Source organism: Vulpes vulpes, chromosome 6, assembly GCF_048418805.1.
Source record: "Vulpes vulpes isolate BD-2025 chromosome 6, VulVul3, whole genome shotgun sequence".
Taxonomy (NCBI): Eukaryota; Metazoa; Chordata; class Mammalia; order Carnivora; family Canidae; genus Vulpes; species Vulpes vulpes.
Genome location: NC_132785.1, coordinates 100,771,023 through 100,791,293, shown reverse-complemented (window position 1 = coordinate 100,791,293; position 20,271 = coordinate 100,771,023). Strand labels below are relative to the sequence as shown.

The window sequence follows — 20,271 nt, the reverse complement described above, 5'->3', positions numbered from 1 at the left end:
GAAATAAATAGCTAAGTCAATTAGCTGCTCTTGTTTGGTTCATATTACCTTCACCTCCTGTGATGGCTTCTGAGCAAGTGTCTTTAGTGACCCAAAGCTGTTGTGTCATAGTGCTCAAGCACACAGAGACACTCCTAGGACTTTGAAAGGTGGCAACAGTCATAGGGAGACACCTTGTTCCTTCAATACCCCCCCATCACTGTAAGTCAGAGAGAGCAATGAAGCCAAGTGCAGCCAGGCAACCAAGGGCAAGGACTAAATGAGAAGTGGAAATCAATGAGGTGCAGACAATACACTCATGAGGTCAGGGAGACATTTATTCCCCGCTCCCACTTTGTCTCTGCCCTGCAAATCTGGATACTATTTAAAAATGTGTGTTTGCAGCAAGGGTTATGATGACATTCACAAAACAGAAAAGTTTTTTACTATGGGAAAACATGAAGAAGAAAGTAAAAATCACATGCAATCCCACTACCCATAGATAACTACTTTTAATGTTTGGAAAACTTTCTAGTCTTTTAAAGAGACATATATATTTTTTAATCTGCATACTTTCCTTTCTTGCTTTTTTTTTTAAAGATTTTATTTATTTACTAGAGAGAGCTCTATAGAGACAGCATGAGTGGGGGAGGAGGGGACAGGGAGAAGCAGACTTCCTGCTGAGCAGGGGGCCCGAAGGCGGGGGCAGGTCCCCATCCCAGGACCCTGGGATCATGATCTGAGCTGAAGGCAGATGCCTAACTGACTGAGCCACCCAGGCGCCCCTCCTTCCTTGCTTTTTAATTTAGAATTATGTCATGAATATTTCCTCCTGTCATTGAAAAGTCATTTAATGGATGGTTAGCGTTCTTTTGTAAAGTGGAATCACTAGTTAATTAACCAGGTTTCTATTTATTAGATATACAGGTTGTTGTTTTTAATTTTTGCTATACAAATACTACATCTACATGTTTTATTTTACACAAATCTTTGTCCTTTTCACTGATAATTTTCTTAAGATAAATTCCAAGAAGTGGACATTCCTGAACCAGAGAAGTACACATTTTTGTCCCTTTAGGCATATTATTAAAATTACTACATTTCTAGATACAGCGTGGCCACGTTCGGTTGTGCAGTTGGAGCATTGCACAAAGATGCCCTGCTGACAAGATGAATTAGTGCTGAAATCCAGTTTGCATTTCCCTTGCCCAGCCTGGCACCCTGCAAGTGGGGCACCATATAGTAAAAAGAATGCTTTTTACCTTGCCCCCAAATTCCACCGATTGTTATACCATTCACCTGCAGGTGAATTCACCTCAGCAGGAAGTCTGCATGATCAAAGGGGACTTGTCTTTTCACCTTCTCTGCCTACATGGGTGTCTTTTTGTAAATTATGCATGGGTGCTATATGTGTTAGCTAGAGCCTGACTTAACAGTATGATTTTTTTAAGTTGGCAAATCGATAGGCAAAAATTGTTATCTCATTCAAATTTATAATGGATGTCTCTTTCAGTGGTTTGGGTTGCCAAAAGCCTCCCTTCATACCACCTCCACTATTATCTTGCATCTTCTTATCAAATCACTTTCAAGTAATATAGTTCTCTGGTCACAAAATTCTCCAAATTGGGCTGCTAATCTTCTCTTAGTTACTGCGATCCTAACTCTAAGGAAGTACGTTTCTGATATTTACCTGGGCAGAGATGGATTTGCCGTGAAGCTAATGTAGCTGAAGCTTTAGGGTCCCTTCCAAGGCTCTGGACCTAATTTGCTATTTAGCAGTTTTTTTAATGGACATCCAAATTGTATAACCATCAGACACTGCAAAATATAAACTCACCTTGCATTGGGACCACTGCTCTCATATATTCCCAGCCTCAAATTTCATTTGAATGTCTGTTAGCAGTAACTGGGATCTTTAGAAGCCATGGATATAGGAAACTGCTACTTAAAAATATTTCCTTTAGACTAGTATGTCCTTTTAGTACTTCTGTACTTTTTCCAGTTACTCCCTTAGGATTATGATCATCTCTTCTGTCCATCACGTTTTTTTTTTTTTTTTAAATAGCTTTTTAAAAATAACTTTTGGCTTGTTTGTCCTTTGGCTGCCTACTCAACTCTACTAATCTTTAGCCCTATATTCCCAGCCACACACATCCTACTTTTTTCTAGGATTGCCAAGCCATCTCTGGTTAACAAAGTTGTCAGTACCCTCTGATTATATTCATGCTGACTTCAATCCTCTTGGCAACCACAGATAACCCCCAGGTCTACTTATATATATGAACATTGCCAGACTGAATTTTTGTGAGACATCTGTTCACATTTCAGTGATGCTGCATGATCTAACTTTGTTTTGTAACCACAACCAAGGATTTGAATTTAAGTTAGTTAGGCAAACTGCCTAACTTGTTTTTACCTCTCCTTAGCTTAGGCAAACTAGGTAAATTTTGGTTTGGTTTTCACATCTGTAAAATAGAGGTAATGATAATATCTACCTTACCAAATTTTCTGAGAAATAATGAAGTGACGTATATAAAATATTTAGAACAGAGCCTGTGACTTGTGTAGTTGTTATAATAATTATTACCATTGTTTTGAAAGTAACAATGGCTAGAATTGCCATTTTGGAAGAGGATAAATTAAGATCTGTTTTGTTCGTTGCTATATCCCATGTCTAGAATAGTGCCTGGCTCTGAAAATATACTCAACAAGTTTTAGTTTTTAAAATGAGTGAAAGAATGATGTATATAGATCCAGACCTTGCTGCATTTGAGTTGAAACACCCCAAAGAAATTGAAGTTTGGTTCAAGAAACTGAAGCAGTAGATGGCTGATGCAGCAGTTTATGATTTAATCAGGGATACTCAAACCTCAAGTGGAGAAAATCAATAACAAAGACATGATTTGCTTAAAGGAATTTGGCTGTTTCCTCAAGACCCAGGAAACCACTGCTGAACAGTTCATGGTGACAGTATGCATTATTCTGGGGATGCCAGGACTTGGACAATTCTTAAATAGTTCCAAGACTCAGAAAGGGTAAAGAATCATTTGAGCTTCTGCTTAACATCAGGAAGCTAGAGGGAGAAGGTAGAGGGTCCAGGGTGGCTCCTGCAATGAACATGAAAGACGAGGCAGCAGCATTCTGTGTGACACCTTCCATTTTCTCTGTCCTTCAGATAGGGAGAAAAAAAGGCTGTTTTTCAGACCATATCGTGCTATTCTCTCCGATTGGCACTTTTGGGTGCTCACCAAATACTAGCAAATCTTGTTATTCTTTCTGAGCCCTCAACTTGATGATTGGCTTCTGCACAGGGTTTAGAGCAGACAGCATGCATGTCCTAAATGCACCTAGCTGGCAAACAAGGAAAAGTGTCTAGAGTAAGCATCTATGACTGGAGGAAAAGAATGGATATGTATTCATGTTTGTCTCATGTCATAGCAGGAAGATGCCTACGTTCTCCTTTCCCTCATTTGTTTCACCATAGGAGATCTGGGAGGAGAAATTTCATGCAAAGACATTGAATGAAAGAAGGGGTTTTCATGAGGGACAGTCATTGACTTTGATGTGAAAGTTATGAAACTCTCCCCTGGTCATCAGGATGGATTTTGATGGCAATGAAGTAAGGCAATCTCTTTAGGGCCAAGAGATATCATTCAGCTTTAAATGCAGGCTCACAGACTCCCAAATTGCTGTTTTATTATTTTTTAAAAAATATTTTAGTTATTTATTCATGAGAGACACAGAGAAAAAGAGAGAGGCAGAGACACAGGCAAAAGGAGAAGCAGGCTCCACACAGGGAGCCCGATGTGGGACTCGATCTCGGGACTGCAGGATCATGCCCTGAGCTGAAGGTAGGCACTCAACCACTGGGCCACCCAGGCATCCCAAACTGCTGTTTTATATCCTGAAAGGTGAAGGGGCAGAGAGGAGGAAACAGATGTAGGAGGAAAGGCAAGCTCTGCCTTGACTGGGTGAATTCTCCTCTCTGTAGGGAAAGTAGTCAAACTTATTCTTTCTCCTGGGTTCTGCAGACACAGCCATCACTGGGGACCTCTCACACACAAGTCTTGCACTGTGGGGAATACCCTCCATTCCCTAGGCAAGCCACTTCCCAGTAGCCCCTGGCTCACTGGTGGTCTACCCCGTGGTGTACTGGAGCTGGCTGACACTTCCCCGTGAAGTTGATTTTGCGTATCCATCCCTGACTGTATGTTCAGGAACTTCTGATTGATAACTGGAAATTGGTCATAGTTGAAGTATTTATACTCAGGTGCTTAATAGCCACGTGTGGCTTTTTTCTTGGACAAAACACTTCCATCATTGCAGAAATTGCATTGGACAGTGTTGATTTGGATAGACAGTGCCATAAGAAGTTTAAACCGGTAGCAATCTGATATGAAAAAAAGGAGAGCCCTAATTCTATTTTATTTTTTAAAGATTTTATTTATTTATTTGACACAGAGAGAGAGAGCACAAGTAGGCAGAGTGTCAGGCAGACAGAGAGGGAGAAGCAGGCTCCTCACTGAGCAGAGAGCCTAATGTGGGACTCAATTCCAGGACCCTGGAATCATGACTAGAGCTGAAGGTAGACGCTTAATGGATTGAGCCACCCAGGTGCCCTGAGAGCCCTAATTCTAAATAAATGCCAATGTATATTAAATTAAAATCTTGAAGTTCAGTTTGTATGAGCTATATAACATTTCACAAGTAAGATGTCATCATGGAGCCCCTAGAGAGGGATAAGAGACAAGATTGTACCATCTTGTAGCCTCTGGTCATAACATCACAGAAAACAGATTTCTTGGTAAATGTCACACACATTTGTGAATTTTGATATGTGTGCTCTCAACTTTGTCACTTCCTTTTAAATCATCACTAGGTTTTTGACACTGTCACCCATCAACTTTTGCTAATCTGCCTAGAGGTCAAAGTTGGGATACAGGGCTGAGAAGAGGAAGCTGAGGAGTCTCAGAAGGCAGCTTCTAGGCCCAGGGCCATTGAAATTTGGTAGTTTCAATAGAGCTCATATTTTATGGGCACTAGGAAAAATCTCTTCTCTGTGAAACTCCAGACATTTTTCTAAGTTATAGAAATTTGGGGGGGGTAATAGACTTGTTTGGGGATCTTGACTTTCTACCACCCTGATTGTTTCATTCATTAATCTAGTGAGTGAATTCTTACACTGTAGGCTGTGGGTTTCCGCCAGTCAGGAGTAAGAGGAATCGATATTCATGTTTCAATGTATGTGTATGAATGAGTATATATTTTGATCTGATCGCCAGTTTTGAGATCTGAGCAATGGGCCGTGCCTGGGTAATACCCTGGAGCTATCGCCATCAGCATTACTGTGCAGCATTTGGAGCCTTCTGTTGACAGAGTCCTTGAGTGAGAAACAGCTTTGGTCTTAGAAGTGGTCTTCTGAGCACAACCCATCAAGTCCAGTGCTCGAGGGCCCTGTGTGTGTTGTGACATATCTTTATAACCTGCAGCACAGACAGCAGTGAGGCAGTTTTGCTGATGTATGTAGGCTTAATGGTCTCTATATTGTCATCCTGAGTTATGAAGCTTTTCCAAGGCTGATGGTGGTGCAATGCCTGATGGCAGAGGAAGAAGTTGAGGAGGGGAAATGGAAAGAGCTCCAATGGTAAATCAGGGAGGCCACCCCAGACATGGAAGAGCCGGACTTGGCCTGGGAAGGCATGTTTCCCCCTGGTACACATGGAAGTCTTCCAAGGAAGATCATTAAACCATTGAGAGCAAGAAGGGAATGACCCAAGAATCACATGAAAGTTGATGGTGAATGGGAGGTGGTGTATTTTTTTTTGCGGGGGGGGGGGGGGAGATGCAAATGTGGGATGATCAATTTGCCTGGATTTCTAGACACCACCCACTTTCTTCTATGTTTATATTTTGGAAGCTCAATACTTTTCTCTGCCTTTTTAAGGAATATATAAAGAGAACACAGTCACTCTTGGAGAAGATCAAAAATAAATCAGACTATATTGTTTGAAAAAAATTTTTTTTCTTGTTGAGTTTTAAAGAGAGAATGTCTGTCATTATCTGCCTGGAGGGAGCTTTGGGAACACATCTCAGTCAGGTTCCTCCTGGTTCCTACTAAACCTGGTATCAGACCAGAATTGATGCCTGACACTATATGTAACATAGAAAAACTTGGAACCTGAATCAGAAGACCTGATTCTGTTTTAAAGTCCTTTTTATGGGTCTCTGATTCTTGAGCCTATTGACCAGATTCCTTTTTGGGATCTTTCACCCACTCTCCTCTCATTTCCACTGGGAAATAGTAAGATTTCTATTCCATATTTCTATTTTTGCTACATTTTTAATCTTGCCACATGGACTCTCTGGATGTTTGGGTCCAGATCCTCAGCTGGAATCTCCAGTTGCTCCACTTATCGTCTGCTTCCAGAACTATTAGAAAAAGGACCCTGCATTTGCTATGGACATAAACTTAGGCACTATCTCTGTAGGCTACTATTTTGGAAACACCATGGGGAAGAAAATGACCTTACCTCAAAAGTTACTTTAGTCCTTAGTAGAATATTTTATGACCCTATTTGTGGGCATCAATCTATGAAGAATATGAAAGCTGCAAGGCTCAACTCTATTCTTAAGTAGCTTAAATTTTAGTTAAATATGTAAAACTGGAACACATGAAAAAGTAAATGATACAAATAATAATTATATTGATTAATTCAAGTAAGTGATACAAGTACTAATTGCCTACTGTATGCCAGGTGATTTACATATATCATTTTACACTTTGAAATTACCCTCCAAACACTATGATCATCTGCATTTAACAGATGAGCACCCTGAGTCAGAGAAGGTAAGGAACTTTCCACAGCTCACTCACTAAATAGAGGTGGAACCAGGGCCCATGTTCAAAGCCAGAGCTCTTTCCTCTGAAATACATTACCTTTATATTTGTTTTATTTAGGATAGATTATTGCCATGCATAGTACTGATGCTTAGTAAAAAGATTTATAAGTAATTCTGAAAGAAGGAAAGCTCTATGACATGGCTGGTTAAAGAAGACTGGGTAGAGGAGGACTGATTTTATCTAAGATCTGAAGAAAGAGTAGAAGCAGTTAAGAAGAGGAAAGAGAGACCAACCTACCTGCAGGGGGACTGGCTTGAGACCCAGCATCCTGGAGTGGACTAGAAGGATACACTTGAAGGTAAAGCTCAGTTTCTTTTCATTTCCAGCCAAGAGGTTCCTCAGAGCTGCAGAAGTCCTGTGGCAGAAAAAAATTATGACTGTTATCCCAGTGGTTGGGTTACCTCTCAATGCCAAGGCCTGCTCCTGGAAGGATCTTTCTAGTTGGTTGTTCTCCATGACCATACTCTAGATGAGTACAAAGGTTTTGGGAGTCAGGCAGTGTTGGCAGCCTACTTTCTGTTGGTGCAAGTTCTGGGGCCTGAGAATTGCCGTAAGGGTTGAATAATTTCTAGGTTTATGGTTTCTTTGGCTTTACCAAAAACATTTTAGATTTAGTCTCTCTGTATGCTTCTGATCCAGAGCCAAAGATCTTAACTACACAGAGCTCTTTGGCATATCACAGCCAAGGGCCTGTGCTCTGATGTCTCCCAGGTTGTCAGCTTAATAAATTTGGGGTACTACTTGTAATTCTGTCCCATAATCCAGTCTTGTCCACTTTCATCTTCACAACCACCTCAAGAGGTAGTACTATTATTACCCTGATTGCACACAGGATGAAACTGATTCTTACAGAAGACACCAAATATAAGAGAGAGGTCATCAGGATTCTCCTTTCTTTCTAGGTTGGACCAGAACCTGATACACAAATTCTCTAGGGCTTCCCCAGGTATAGTCCACACTGCAGTTCCTTCTGTCATTTTTTCCTCTGCAAATCTTTTGCTTGTGATGTATCTCTTATGGCATCCTTCTGTCTCTCTGATCTGCAAAACCACAGAAACCCAGCCAGCGGGCATCAGGCTGCCTGACTCATGGGTTCTCCTTTTTGGAAGTGGTCAGTAGTGTCTGAAGTCTCATAGACTGCATCTGGCCCCCTGTACCTGTCAGAACCACTGGGAATAAATCCCCTCTCTGCCTGACAGTAATCAGCTCATGCCTTGAAGCATGAAATTTGATTAGCGCTTTTATCTCTGCTGCATCATTTGGACTGTTATTACAGATCGTAAAATTTACTGTGTCCCACCCTGTCCACCTCTCTGTCAGTATGACCCTGTGTAGGACTCAGCGACCTCCAGGAAAAAAAAAAAAAAAAAAAAAAAAAACGGTCGGCAGCTTACTAAGTGAGGAGCTTCGTTCTTTTTCATTTCTATGAGCTTGCATATACAGACCAAGGTAATGCTGCCAAAAAAGAGAGCTACTTTCAGGGAATCCTAAGGGCTACCGGGACTGGGTTTTGTGCCTTAGACTATCTTAAATGAGGATAGGAAATAGTATAGTTATGTGTAATAAGATCTTTCTTACTGCATTTGCAATGCAGATTTTGTCCAAAATTATAAAAAGAGCTACATATACACTGTAGAAATGTCTGTATCTGGAAATGGTAGCCTATAGTGATTTCTCAAACTGATTTGCAAATTAGAATATTCTAGGAAGATGTTAAAAGCACATTTATCAGTCCTTATCTCCTACCATGTGTATGTGAATCCATATTTCTGAGAAATCAGCCCAGGAATCTGTATTGATCACCTTAGACCACTATTCTGGGATGCACTGATGTAAAGGGAGGCTGGCTAGGTCTGCCTGCATTTGAATGCCCAGAGACCAGGCATATCAGACATTGGGTGCCCTGGTCTGAGGATGCCTTTTCAATGAACACGAAGTCACTGAAGCTTGGGTAAAGAGAGTTTACTTTAAGAATTTAAAAGGTCATCAGGAAAAAATAAATAAATAAATAAAAATAAAAGGTCATCAGAGGCCAAGAGAGTCCTGCTGGGCCATGGGGGACAGGGACCATAAGTGGGAGGAGAATCAGGACAGAGGTTGCATTCTTATTCCTCAAAGACCTTACTCTCTGCCTGTGCAGCACCCAACCTATTCAGGTCAAGGATCTACTACACTGACTGGTTTCTTATTTCATGGTCCAAATTCTTGAGACATGAAGAGTGATTGATCAGATTTGACCTTGGTGCCAGTAGTATGGCTTCTCCTGTGTCCTGGGTTCACTCTCAGTCAAACTGACTGCAGCTCAAGAAGCCAGGTCAGTCAGATATAGCTGTGATTGGATTATGTACCCCCAGATTCATCTATTGAAATCTTACCCCAAAGATGATGGTGTTAGAAGGTGGAGCTTTGGGAGATGACTGGATCATTAGGATGCAGCCTCATGAATGGATTTAGTGCCCTAATAAAGAGGCCCCAGAGAGATCTCTTGCTCCTTCCACCGTGTGAGGATATGACAAGAAGTCTGTGACCCAGAAAAAGGCCTCAGTTGACCATGCTGGCACCCTGATCTTGGACTTCCAGGCTCCAAAACTGTGAGAAATAAATTGTTGATCAGCCACTCAGTCTGTGCTATTTTGTTACAGCAGCCCAAACTAAGACAGACTCCTAGATATCCCCTTGTAGGGCTCTGGAGATCTTCCCCATTAAGATAAATAGGACAATGAGAAAACAGGCCATTGCTTAACATTTATTATGCCACCAAAGACTGACACATGCCATTTTAACAAAAACACAACTCTTACGTGGTCCAGACGCAACTATGGGGGCATGAGTAGCACATTCTTTTTCTATAATCAAGAGGCATGGGAGGTCAAGACAGAATTAGATTCTTTTTTATTGCATTGCCATTCATTCATTGACTCATTAAACAAGTATTTATGGAGCACATATTATATGCCAGGGACTCTTTTGGGACCTTGGCACTATTTTGAGTGCTTGGGATACTTTGATGAGCAAAACAGGCGAAGATACTTGTTTTTGAGGACTTTACATTTTAGGATAGAGAGGAAGATATTAAACAATAAACACAGTAAATAAGTGAATTATTTAGTGTGTTAGAAAGGTATTAGTTCTATGAAGGAAAAAGGGGAAAATACCTCAGAGTAAAGTAGGTTGAGAATACTAAGGAAATGGGTTGCAACTTTAAATAGGGTGGTAAGTGTGGTCTAACGGAGATGACACTTTGACTCCTTCAAAGATTGAAGGAGTTGGAGAGATGTGGAGAAAGAGCATTTCAGGAAGAGAGCACAGTCTAAGCAAAGGCACTAAGGAGGGAGAATGCCAATGTCACCGGGATGGGTGAGTGAAGACATGGTAGTAATAGAGGCGATGAGGATACAGTATATGGGATCTTGTAGCCATTATGAAGACATTGGCATTTTACTCTAAGATGGAAGTCAAGGCAAAATTATAAGGAGAGAGAGAGAGAGAGAGAAACTGACGTGGGGCTGGATCCCAGAACCACTGAGATTATGACCTGAGGCAACAGCAGGCACTTTAATGGACTGAGTCACACAGGCGCAGCAAAACAGTTTGTTTTCCTATTGTTTTTAGAAGTCTTTATGTATTATGAATACAGGATCTTTGTCAGATGTTTGTATTGTCAGCATCTCCTTCCAGTGCATAGCTTGCCTGTTAAGTTTCTTAATGATGATATTTGATTATTCTTAATTTTACTGAAATCTAATTTATCATATTTTTCTTCTTACACTATGATCTGACTTTCACTTAGGTATATGATCTACTTTGAATCATTTTATATGGATAGTATGAGGTAGAAGTCAGAGTTAATTTTCTTCCCATAAGATATCTTACTGCTTCAGTAGTATCCTTTTTTGGAAAGACAATTCTTTTTCCACTGAATTGCATTGCCTTTTTATTTTTTGTAAATCAGGTGATCACCACATAGATGTAGGTTTATTCTGATCTATTTGCACTTGATCTATTTGTCAACATTTACACCCACACCACACTGCTGTTATTGCTGTGCCTTTATAAGTCTTGAAATCAAATAGTATGCAATTTTCCAACTTGGTTATTCTTCTTCAACATTATCTTCGTTATTCTAGGTTCTTTGATTTTCATAAATTTTAGAATGTCTTTTTCAGTTTCCAGGAGATAATCTTGCTGTGATTTTGATTGGGAATAAATTAGATCAATTTGACAAAGATTGGCATCTTAGTAATACTGACTTCTTCCATTAGTATACATTTAATATTTATCTTTTGATTTAGATCTTTGATCTCTCTAGGCAATATTTAGTGGTTTTTAATGTAGAGGTCTTGTAAACCTTTTATTATATTTTTATTAGGTATGTGATCATTTTGATGCTGTTGTAAATGACATTTTTTTATTTAATTATCCAATTGTTTTCTTGCAATATATAGAACTATAATTTATTTTTGTATATTCACTTTATATCTAGCAAACTTGTTCAACTCATTCTTTTTTTATATGAATTTGACTATTTTTAAACTTATTTTAATTCCAGCATAGTTAACAATGTTATATTAGTTTTAGGTGTACAATATAGTGATTCAGTAATTCCATATGTTACTTCCCTCAGCCACCTCCCCTTTGGTAGCCTTCAGTGTGCTCTCCATAGTTAAGAGTATGTATATATATAATGAAATATTATTCAGCCATAAAAAGGAATGAAATCTTGCCAATTTGCTTTTTAATTCTAACAGTTCATGAATTCTTTTGTAATTTTACCATGCTATTATGTCATCTGTGAATTAAAGAGTTTTAAACATTCCTTTCTAGTCATTAGACCTTGCATATCTTGTTCTTGCCTTAGCCCTGGCTAGGACCTCTAGCACCGTGTTGAAAAGAAATGGTGGTAGTGGACGACCTTATCTTATTCCTGACTTTAGGGGAGAAAGATTTCAATACAACCATTGAATATGGTGTTTTTTGAAGATACTCTTGGTTTTGTAGATTTTTTTTTAAGATTTCATTTATTTATTTATTTGAGAGAGAGAGTGTAGAGTGAGAGAGAGTACATGAGTGGGGGAGGTGGTGAGGGGGAAGAGGGAGAGGGAGAAGCAGGCTCTCTACTGAACAGGGAGCCTAAAGTGAGGCTCCGTCCCAGAACCCTGGGATCATGATCTGAGTCGAAGGCAGACTCTTAACCAACTGAGCCACCCAGACACCCTAGTTTTGTAGATATTTTAAGGAAGTTCCTTTCTATTCCTTGTTTACTGAAACTTTTTTTTAAAATCAAGAACTTGTTTTGAATTTTATCAAATGATTTTTTGGCATCTATCGAAAAGATCCTGTGATTTTCCTCATTCTGTTAAGGTGATAAATTACATTGATGGATTTTCAAATATTAACCAATTTTCTCACTCTTAAAAAGGATTACTCTATTATGTTGAAAATAGACTGGGGAGAGGCCACAGATGGAAACAGGGAGAGCTGTTAAGGGGTTGTTATAGTCATCCAGAAGAGAGAGAATGGTGGTCCAGGCCAGTATGGCAGAAATGGAAGTAGTAAGCAGTGGTCACATTCTAGATATGTTTTGAAATATAAGATTTCCAGACACGTTTTACATGGAGAGTGTGAGGAAAACATTGGAGTCAATAATGAACTCAAGGTTTTGGGGTGGGGTAACTGGAAAAATAGAGTTGCCATCAACTGAGATAGAAAATAATGCACATGAAACAGGTTTAGGGGTGCAGATCAGGGGTTCAGCTTTGAATATGTCAAGTGAAAAGTCAAATGTTCAACTCCAGTGGGCAGCTGGACCTATGGGTCTGTGGTTAAGAAGGAAGATCTGTAATGAAGACATAAGTTTGGGAGTCATCAGGGAATAGATGGGATTTAAAACAATGAGATTGGATCAGATCATCAAAGGACTGAGAAAAGGCTGATTCTAACATTAAGAGGTTGGGGAGAAAAGAAGACCCAAGGAAGTTACAAGGAACCACTGGAGATGGAAGAGAAAGAAACTGCGAGTGTTCTTACCTGGAAGCCAGTGAACAGTGAATCCAGGAGAAGGCATGACAAGTCATGCCAAGTGCTGCTAGTAGATCAAGTTAGATGAGAACTAAAAATCATTAGACTTAGGAATGTGTAGCTAACCAGTAACCTTGATAAGAGCAATTTGGGGAGCAGGAACCTGATTAGAATGTTTAAAAGAATGGAAGGAAAGTACTTGACTAGTATACCTAACACTCCTGGGGAGCTTGACACAAAGGAGAGCAAAGAAAGAGACCAGAGCTACTGGGGAAAGTAGAATTAAAAGAATGTTTGTTTTAAAAGTGAGAGAAACAATAGCATGTTTGTATGCTCATGATAATGACCCAATGGAAGAAAAAAAAATCTGATGATGTAAGAGAAGAAAGAGACTTGCTGGAACAAATCTTTGGATAAGTGAAGAGGTTGGGATCCAGTTCCAAGTATTCACATGTGAAGGGATTGGCTTTAGATAGGGAAAAGAAATCAACAGAGAGGAGAAATTAATGCCTTACAAACAGAAAATATTTGTGGTGGGCAAGAGTGTTAAGCATGTATCCCAGGTATCTCTGGCTTAGTCAGTTTGAGAATACAGATGTAGTCTCAATAAGATCCAAATCTTCAAGGCTCTGAGTCCCTCGTCTTACTGCTGGCATCTCAATCATTTCCAGATTTATTTTCCCAAATAGGTTTAGAAACTCAGAGGTGATTCTTATATTTGTACAGATGTGAGTCCTTTTTATTTATAGCTATCAGAGTTGGATGAACTTAAAAATCACATACTCAAACTCTGACAGGTCTACAGGACTCAAGGCCAAGGATCTTTTATCCCTGCTCTGAAGAAATATTTCTTCTTAGTTATGCAAAAATCCCCAGAGTTAGATTGCTTGCACAACCTCTTTCTTACAAGGCAAGCATTTGATTCGGACAGATGCTCATGTTAGTTGTTGTACATCACCAAGAACCACTAACCCCTTTTGACATCAGGCCCCAGCATTGGGTATAGCTCATCATCTTGCAATTTATCCCTTATGGTGAGTTAGCTCTCAGCACTCCAATTATTGCCTCCATTAAGCTGGATTTTACTAGTTCCCTGCTCCCCACCAAATGGCAAAGAAGTGTCAAGGGGCAGAGAAAGGCCAATATCTCCAGGTACTCACCTATGGGGACACCAGAAACTTACTAATTGCTAACTTCAGTGTTGTGGCAGCAGAGTATAGAGAGGAGGACACACACACACACACACACACACACACACACACACCATTGTACTTGGGCATCTTTTTTTTTTTTTTTTTGCCAAAAAAGGCTTGGAAAAGCCTTTATTTATTTATCGAGTAAATTTGATATATAACATCGTGTAAATTTAAGGTGTACAACATGTTACTTTGATACATTTCTATATTTTAATAGGATTCCTGTTATAGCAGTATTTATCACATTATATAATTATAGTACCATACTGTTGTCTATATTCGTTATACTGTGCATTAGATCTCTATGGCTTATTTACTGCTCATTGCAAGTGTATACACTTAAACAGCATCAATTTTATTCCCCCCCCCCTTCATCCCCTGGTAACTACCATTTTACTCTCTATTTATTCTGAGTTTGACTTTTTTAGATTCCACATAAAACTGATATCATATAGTACTTGTCTTTCTCTGTCTGACTTTTCTGACATTATCTCATAATGTGCATATATCTCATAATGTGCTAGAAGTTCTGTCCATGTTGTCATACAAATGGCAAGATACCCTTCTTTCTCATGGCTGAAAATATTCCATTGTGTGTTACATCCTTTTAATATATTCACCCTTTTTTGGGGGGGGGGTAGAGTATACTTTATTGGTGGTACATGACAAGGTAGGGCTCCCCAAGCCCCTCCCCTTCCTCGGGGCCTGGGATGTAAATTGGAGGGCAGGAGATTCTCAGTGTGTTGGGGGATTAAGTTGGGACAGGGACTCCCCAGCAGCTGAGGGCCTCTCTCTTCCTCTTGTTCTTGGAGGTCTAGGAGGCTCTTACTCCTTGGAGGCCATGTGGACCATGAGGTCCACCACCCAGTTGCTGTAGCCAAATGCATTGTCATACCAGGAAAAGCTTGACAAAGTGGTCATTGAGAGCAATGCCAATCCTGGCACTGAAGGTAGAAGAGTGGGTGTCACTGTTGAAGTTGCAGGAGACAACCTGGTCCTCAGTGTAGCCCAGGATGCCCTTGAGGGGACCCTCTAATGCCTGCTTCACCACCATGTCAATGTCATCATATTTGGCAGCTTTCTCCAGGCAGCAGGTCAGATCCACAACTGACATGTTGGGTCCGGGGGAGGGGGACATGGAAGGCCATGCCAGTGAGCTTCCCGTTCAGCTCAGAGATGACCTTGCCCACAGCCTTGGTGGTGCCAGTGGAAGCAAGGATGATGTTTTGGGCAGCCCCTTGGCTGTCATGCCACCGCTTCCCAGAGGGGCCGTCCACGGTCTTCTGGGTGGCAGTGATGGCATGGATGGTGGTCATGGATGACTTTGGCCAGAGGGGCCAAGCAGTTGGTGATGCAGGAGGCATTGCTGACAATCTTGAGGGAGTTGTTATACTTCTCGTGGTTCACACCCATCACAAACATGGGGGCATCAGCAGAAGGAGTAGAGATGATGACCCTCTTGGCCCTGCCCTTCAAGGGATCCCCAGCCTTCTCCATGGTGGTGAAGACCCCAGTGGACTCCACGAAACACTCAGCACCAGCATCACCCCATTTGATATTGGTGGGATCTTGCTCCTGGAAGATGGAGATGGACTTCCCATTGATGACAAGTTTCCCATTCTCAGCCTTGACCGTGCCATGAAATTTGCCGTGGTTAGAATCATACTGGAACATGTACACCATGTAGTTGAGGTCAATGAAGGGGTCATTGATGGCTACAATATCCACTTTGCCAGAGTTAAAAGCAGCCCTGGTGACCAGGCACCCAATACAGCCAAATCCATTCACTCCAACCTTCACCATCGTGTCTCGGGGACGCGGCTGGCACTGTACCAGAAGATGTGGCTGTCTATTGAACGGGGAGGAGCAGAGAGCCCATTGATGGGCATTTAGCTTGTTTTCATATCTTGGCTATCGTGAATAAGGCTGCAATAAATGTGAGAATGCTTATATCTCTTCAAAATCCTGTTTTCATTTCCTTTGCGTATATACCGAGAAATGGAATCTAGATCATATGCTAGATCTTTGGTGTCACGTTAACTGGTTCAAACACTGTTGAACATTATGAAGGTGACCTTGGACATTTTATATCCCCTTCTTACCACTTTACCAAGCCTCATTATCATCTAAGTTCACCAGCTGTGTTATTTATAACTAAATTCCAGAATTTGAGACTTCACCCCAGGAATTTTTCCCCCTTTATGCAAAACACGGAATATAAATAGATATATTGGGGGAGGAGAAGTGGGATGACCTAACTCATTCAATCCATATGGGATCGGGGCAGCCCTGGTGGCTCAGCGGTTTAGTGCAGCCTTCAGTCCAGGACATGATCCTGGAGACCCAGGATCGAGTCCCACGTCGGGCTCCTTGCATGGAGCCTGCTTCTCCCTCTGCCTGTGTATCTGCCTCTCTCTCTCTCTGTGTCTCTCATGAATAAATAAATAAAATCTTTAAAAAATATATTTAATAAAAAAAATCCATATGGGATCAGAACAAGGAATGTTTGCTAAAGTGCATAATGGCATGAGGCTAAGATCTTTTGACAAGGACATCTAGACCATTTAAGTCTTGTTCTTTCTAAGACCCTGACAATATTTGCCTTTATGGCTTTTTTCTAACTGTCATGGCTAACCAGCCCACATCTGTATAGGCATAGTTTTCCTTTACTGATGTCAATTAAATCGTAGGTGCAACGGCAAAGTTTCACTAGCCAAGTTGCCAGGATTTTAGATAAGTTTCAACTTCATGAATTCTAGAACTTTCATATTAATAACCCAAAGGGAAGTGTGTTTTTGGACAGAAATTGATGAGGCTTGTAAAAATCACCAGGAGAGAAAACTCAGTGTTCCTTGATACCCCTTGTTTGTCTCCTCGATGATTCATGAATCTATCAGTAGAATCCAGTTGATTTGCTTTAAACAAAGTTATCAATCTGCCTTTCTCTGGTCCCCAAGCATATTTATGTATTATAATGGAAATTACACTGTTGAAAAATCATAACACGATTGTTACTTGTCAAGATGACCATGAGCATGATTCCTATGGATCTGGCCTTTTCTTCCATGCCTCTGTGGCGGCTCTACTGATTTGTTCTCAACTGATTTGTTTGATTCGGGGGGAGCTGGCTTCAGAGAGATGATCTATTCCTTGTGCCCTGTCAGGCTGTGGGGACAGCGGGGCTCCAATAAGCTCCAAAGAAATGTCCATTGCTATTGCTTCTTTTAGCTGGGAGTCCCCCCCTTTGTATTCTGTATCCAGAGTCTACTGGCTCAGCCTAGATGCCATCTCTTCACCAGAGGGATTGTAGGTCACAGTGATAGCCATTTACCTAGCATTTTCAAAATGAAGCATTTACACAGGAGAGCAGAATGTCTTTCTCTGACATCCACATCTGTGGATAGATGTCTGAGTAATGCATACAATGTCCTACTATCTATGGTGTTATTTCCAAATATACCTCCATTTGCATTGTGTGGTAGCAAAAGCTTTGGATTAAGACTGATGTGGTTGGTTTAAATCCCAGTTTTGCCACTTACCCTGTGACATTGGGAAAACGACTTTTCCTTTTTATGATATTCAATGTTCTCATCAGTAAGAAACAGGTTAATAATACTTTCCTCGCAGTCCTGAATGAACTTGAGCAGAATCTGGAACATGATACAGACTCAATAAATATTCATTTTCTGTCCTATGAAAGATTTTTAAGCTCGAAGTTAGAGTCTCCATGAAATTCCAATGCCAGATAACCACACAGAGCGGTATAACTAGATAGGACCTTGTAACTCGATATTTATTTGTTTAGTGTTGTGAACACAAAGGGCTGATTTGTCCAGACCTGGGTACAGGTGATGATAGAACAGAGAACATACCTGCTGACCAAAGCACCTGGAGGTAGAAGCTGCCCCTAACCCATCTTATAGGTCTCTAAAAGGCACAGATTGGTGCCTACATTGAACATCTTCCTAGGTGTTCCATAGTCCTAGGTGACTATGAATTAACTTCACAGATTGGTGCCTACATTGAACATCTTCCTAGGTGTTCCATAGTCCTAGGTGACTATGAATTAACTTCACAGATTGGTGCCTACATTGAACATCTTCCTAGGTGTTCCATAGTCCTAGGTGACTATGAATTAACTTCAGAATCATCTGGGTTTGAAATCTTAGATTCTAACTAACAATGTTTCAATTTGAATTTACTTATCCACCCAGAGGCACAATGGCAGTGGAGCAATAGTCCTCTGGGTGTTTCAAATGATATATGTTTTTTAATATGGGAACGATGGTTTATGGTTAAAATGGGTTCACGAACAAAATCTGGTGAATCCCTAGCCCTACCACAACCCTGAAAGGCTGCCCACAATAATTTGATTCTATCATCAAGGAAAGGTATTCTGAAAGAGATGAAATGATAAGACCAAGGTCTCCTGTTGAGGGTAGTGAAATGGAGACTTTTTGTCATTGCAAACTCCCACTGGGTATTGTTACTGAAATCCTGCTAGACCAGTGGTTCTCAACTGGGGTGATTTTGTCCCCCAGGTGACATTTGCCACTGTCCAGTAATATTTATAGTTGTCACACAGCAATGTGAAGTGCTCCTGGCATCTAGTGGGTCGAGGTCTGGGATACCTCTAAACATCCTACAACTCAGGACAGCCACCACAGCAAAGAATTATCCTGCCAAAATGTCAACAGTGCCAAACTTTAGAAACCACAATAGACCCAAATATAACTTTGCCAAAGATGAGTGAGAAATGTGCCCCAAGTTTTCTGAGTTCCCTTGAAGGGAGTTGAGTTGTATTCTAAGCATGTGCTATGTTGCTGAAAAAAATGTAATGTTCCTCTTGGCAGAAATGTCATTTGCTTCTATGGCCTTGGAAAATTCCTCACTTTTATGTTTTGTCTTCTTTTTTGTTCATAAACTCTTATTCTTGTCCCCCTCTTTTGTGGAGACAAAAACTCTTGTGGGCTCTTCATTTTTTTTTTATCTCTCCAAAACACTGGATACATGACTCCCTAGGGACTCAGTACTTATTAATGATAATCATAAAAGGGAGAATTTATTGAGCACATAGTATGTGTCAGGCAATTTCCTAAGCATTTTATATTTATCATGTTGTTCTAATTCCTCAATGACCCTATGAAATGTGTACTGTGACCCCCTCTATTTTTTTAAATAAATTTATTTTTTATTGGTGTTCAATTTGCCAACATATAGCATAGCACCCAGTGCTCATCCCATCAAGTGCCCCTCTCAGTGCCTGTCACCCCGTCTCCCCCCACCCACCTCCCTTTCCACCTCCCCTAGTTCGTTTCCCAGAGTTAGGAGTCTCTCATGTTCTGTCTCCCCTTCTGATATTTCCCACTCATTTTTTCTCTTTTACCCTTTATTCCCTTTCACTATTTTTTATATTCCCCAAATGAATGAGAACATACACTGTTTGTCCTTCTCCAATTGACTTACTTCACTCAGCATAATACCCTCCAATTCCATCCACGTTGAAGCAAATGGTGGGTATTTGTCGTGTCTAATGGCTAATATTCCATTGTATACATAGACCACATCTTCTTTATCCATTCATCTTTCGATGGACACCAAGGCTCCTTCCACAGTCTGGCTATTGTGGACATTGCTGCTATAAACATCAGGGTGCAGGTGTCCCGGCATTTCACTGCATCTGTATCTTTGGACCTCCTCTATTTTACAGATTTGGGAACTGGGACATCAGGAGTCTAAAATGCTTCTACATAGAATTAGTAAGTGGTGGCATTGAGATTTGTAGCTGAGCTCTGGAGTCTGGGTGTGTAACCGTTTAGTGACATGATTTCATAATGCTTGGGCAACTTTCAAGGCTGTAGTCAGCTTGAAAATCCCGTAGAGTGGAGAAAGCATCAAGCCCCAGTGAACTCATTTCTGGGGTGCTTTAGGGTTCTCTGCAGGGCAAGAAGGAACCAGGTAGGGATAATGGGTATGGAGCTCCTATGAAAAGAATGAAGTAAGATCAGGAAAGCCAAGAACTATATTGGAAGGAAGAAAGAACTTGGGGAATAAGATGGCAACAAGTAAGCTCTTCCCTGGATATCCTCATTTCTCCATTCTTCTCTAGGGTTTTAAAAAAAAAAAAAGGCAAAGGAGAAAGCAACAAAACACCACACCAAATAACCAGGCTGTGAG

At 40.6% G+C, this 20,271-nt stretch overlaps 1 long non-coding RNA gene and 1 pseudogene across 1 annotated transcript in view; one reads left to right on the top strand and one right to left on the bottom strand.

Moving 5' to 3' along the window:
- The window catches only part of LOC140599381 (uncharacterized), a 212,650-nt gene that overhangs the window by 176,276 nt on the left and 16,103 nt on the right, over nt 1–20,271 (top strand). The gene's annotated exons all lie outside the window — the stretch shown is intronic.
- On the bottom strand, nt 14,828–15,925 carry LOC112927144 (glyceraldehyde-3-phosphate dehydrogenase-like; annotated as a pseudogene).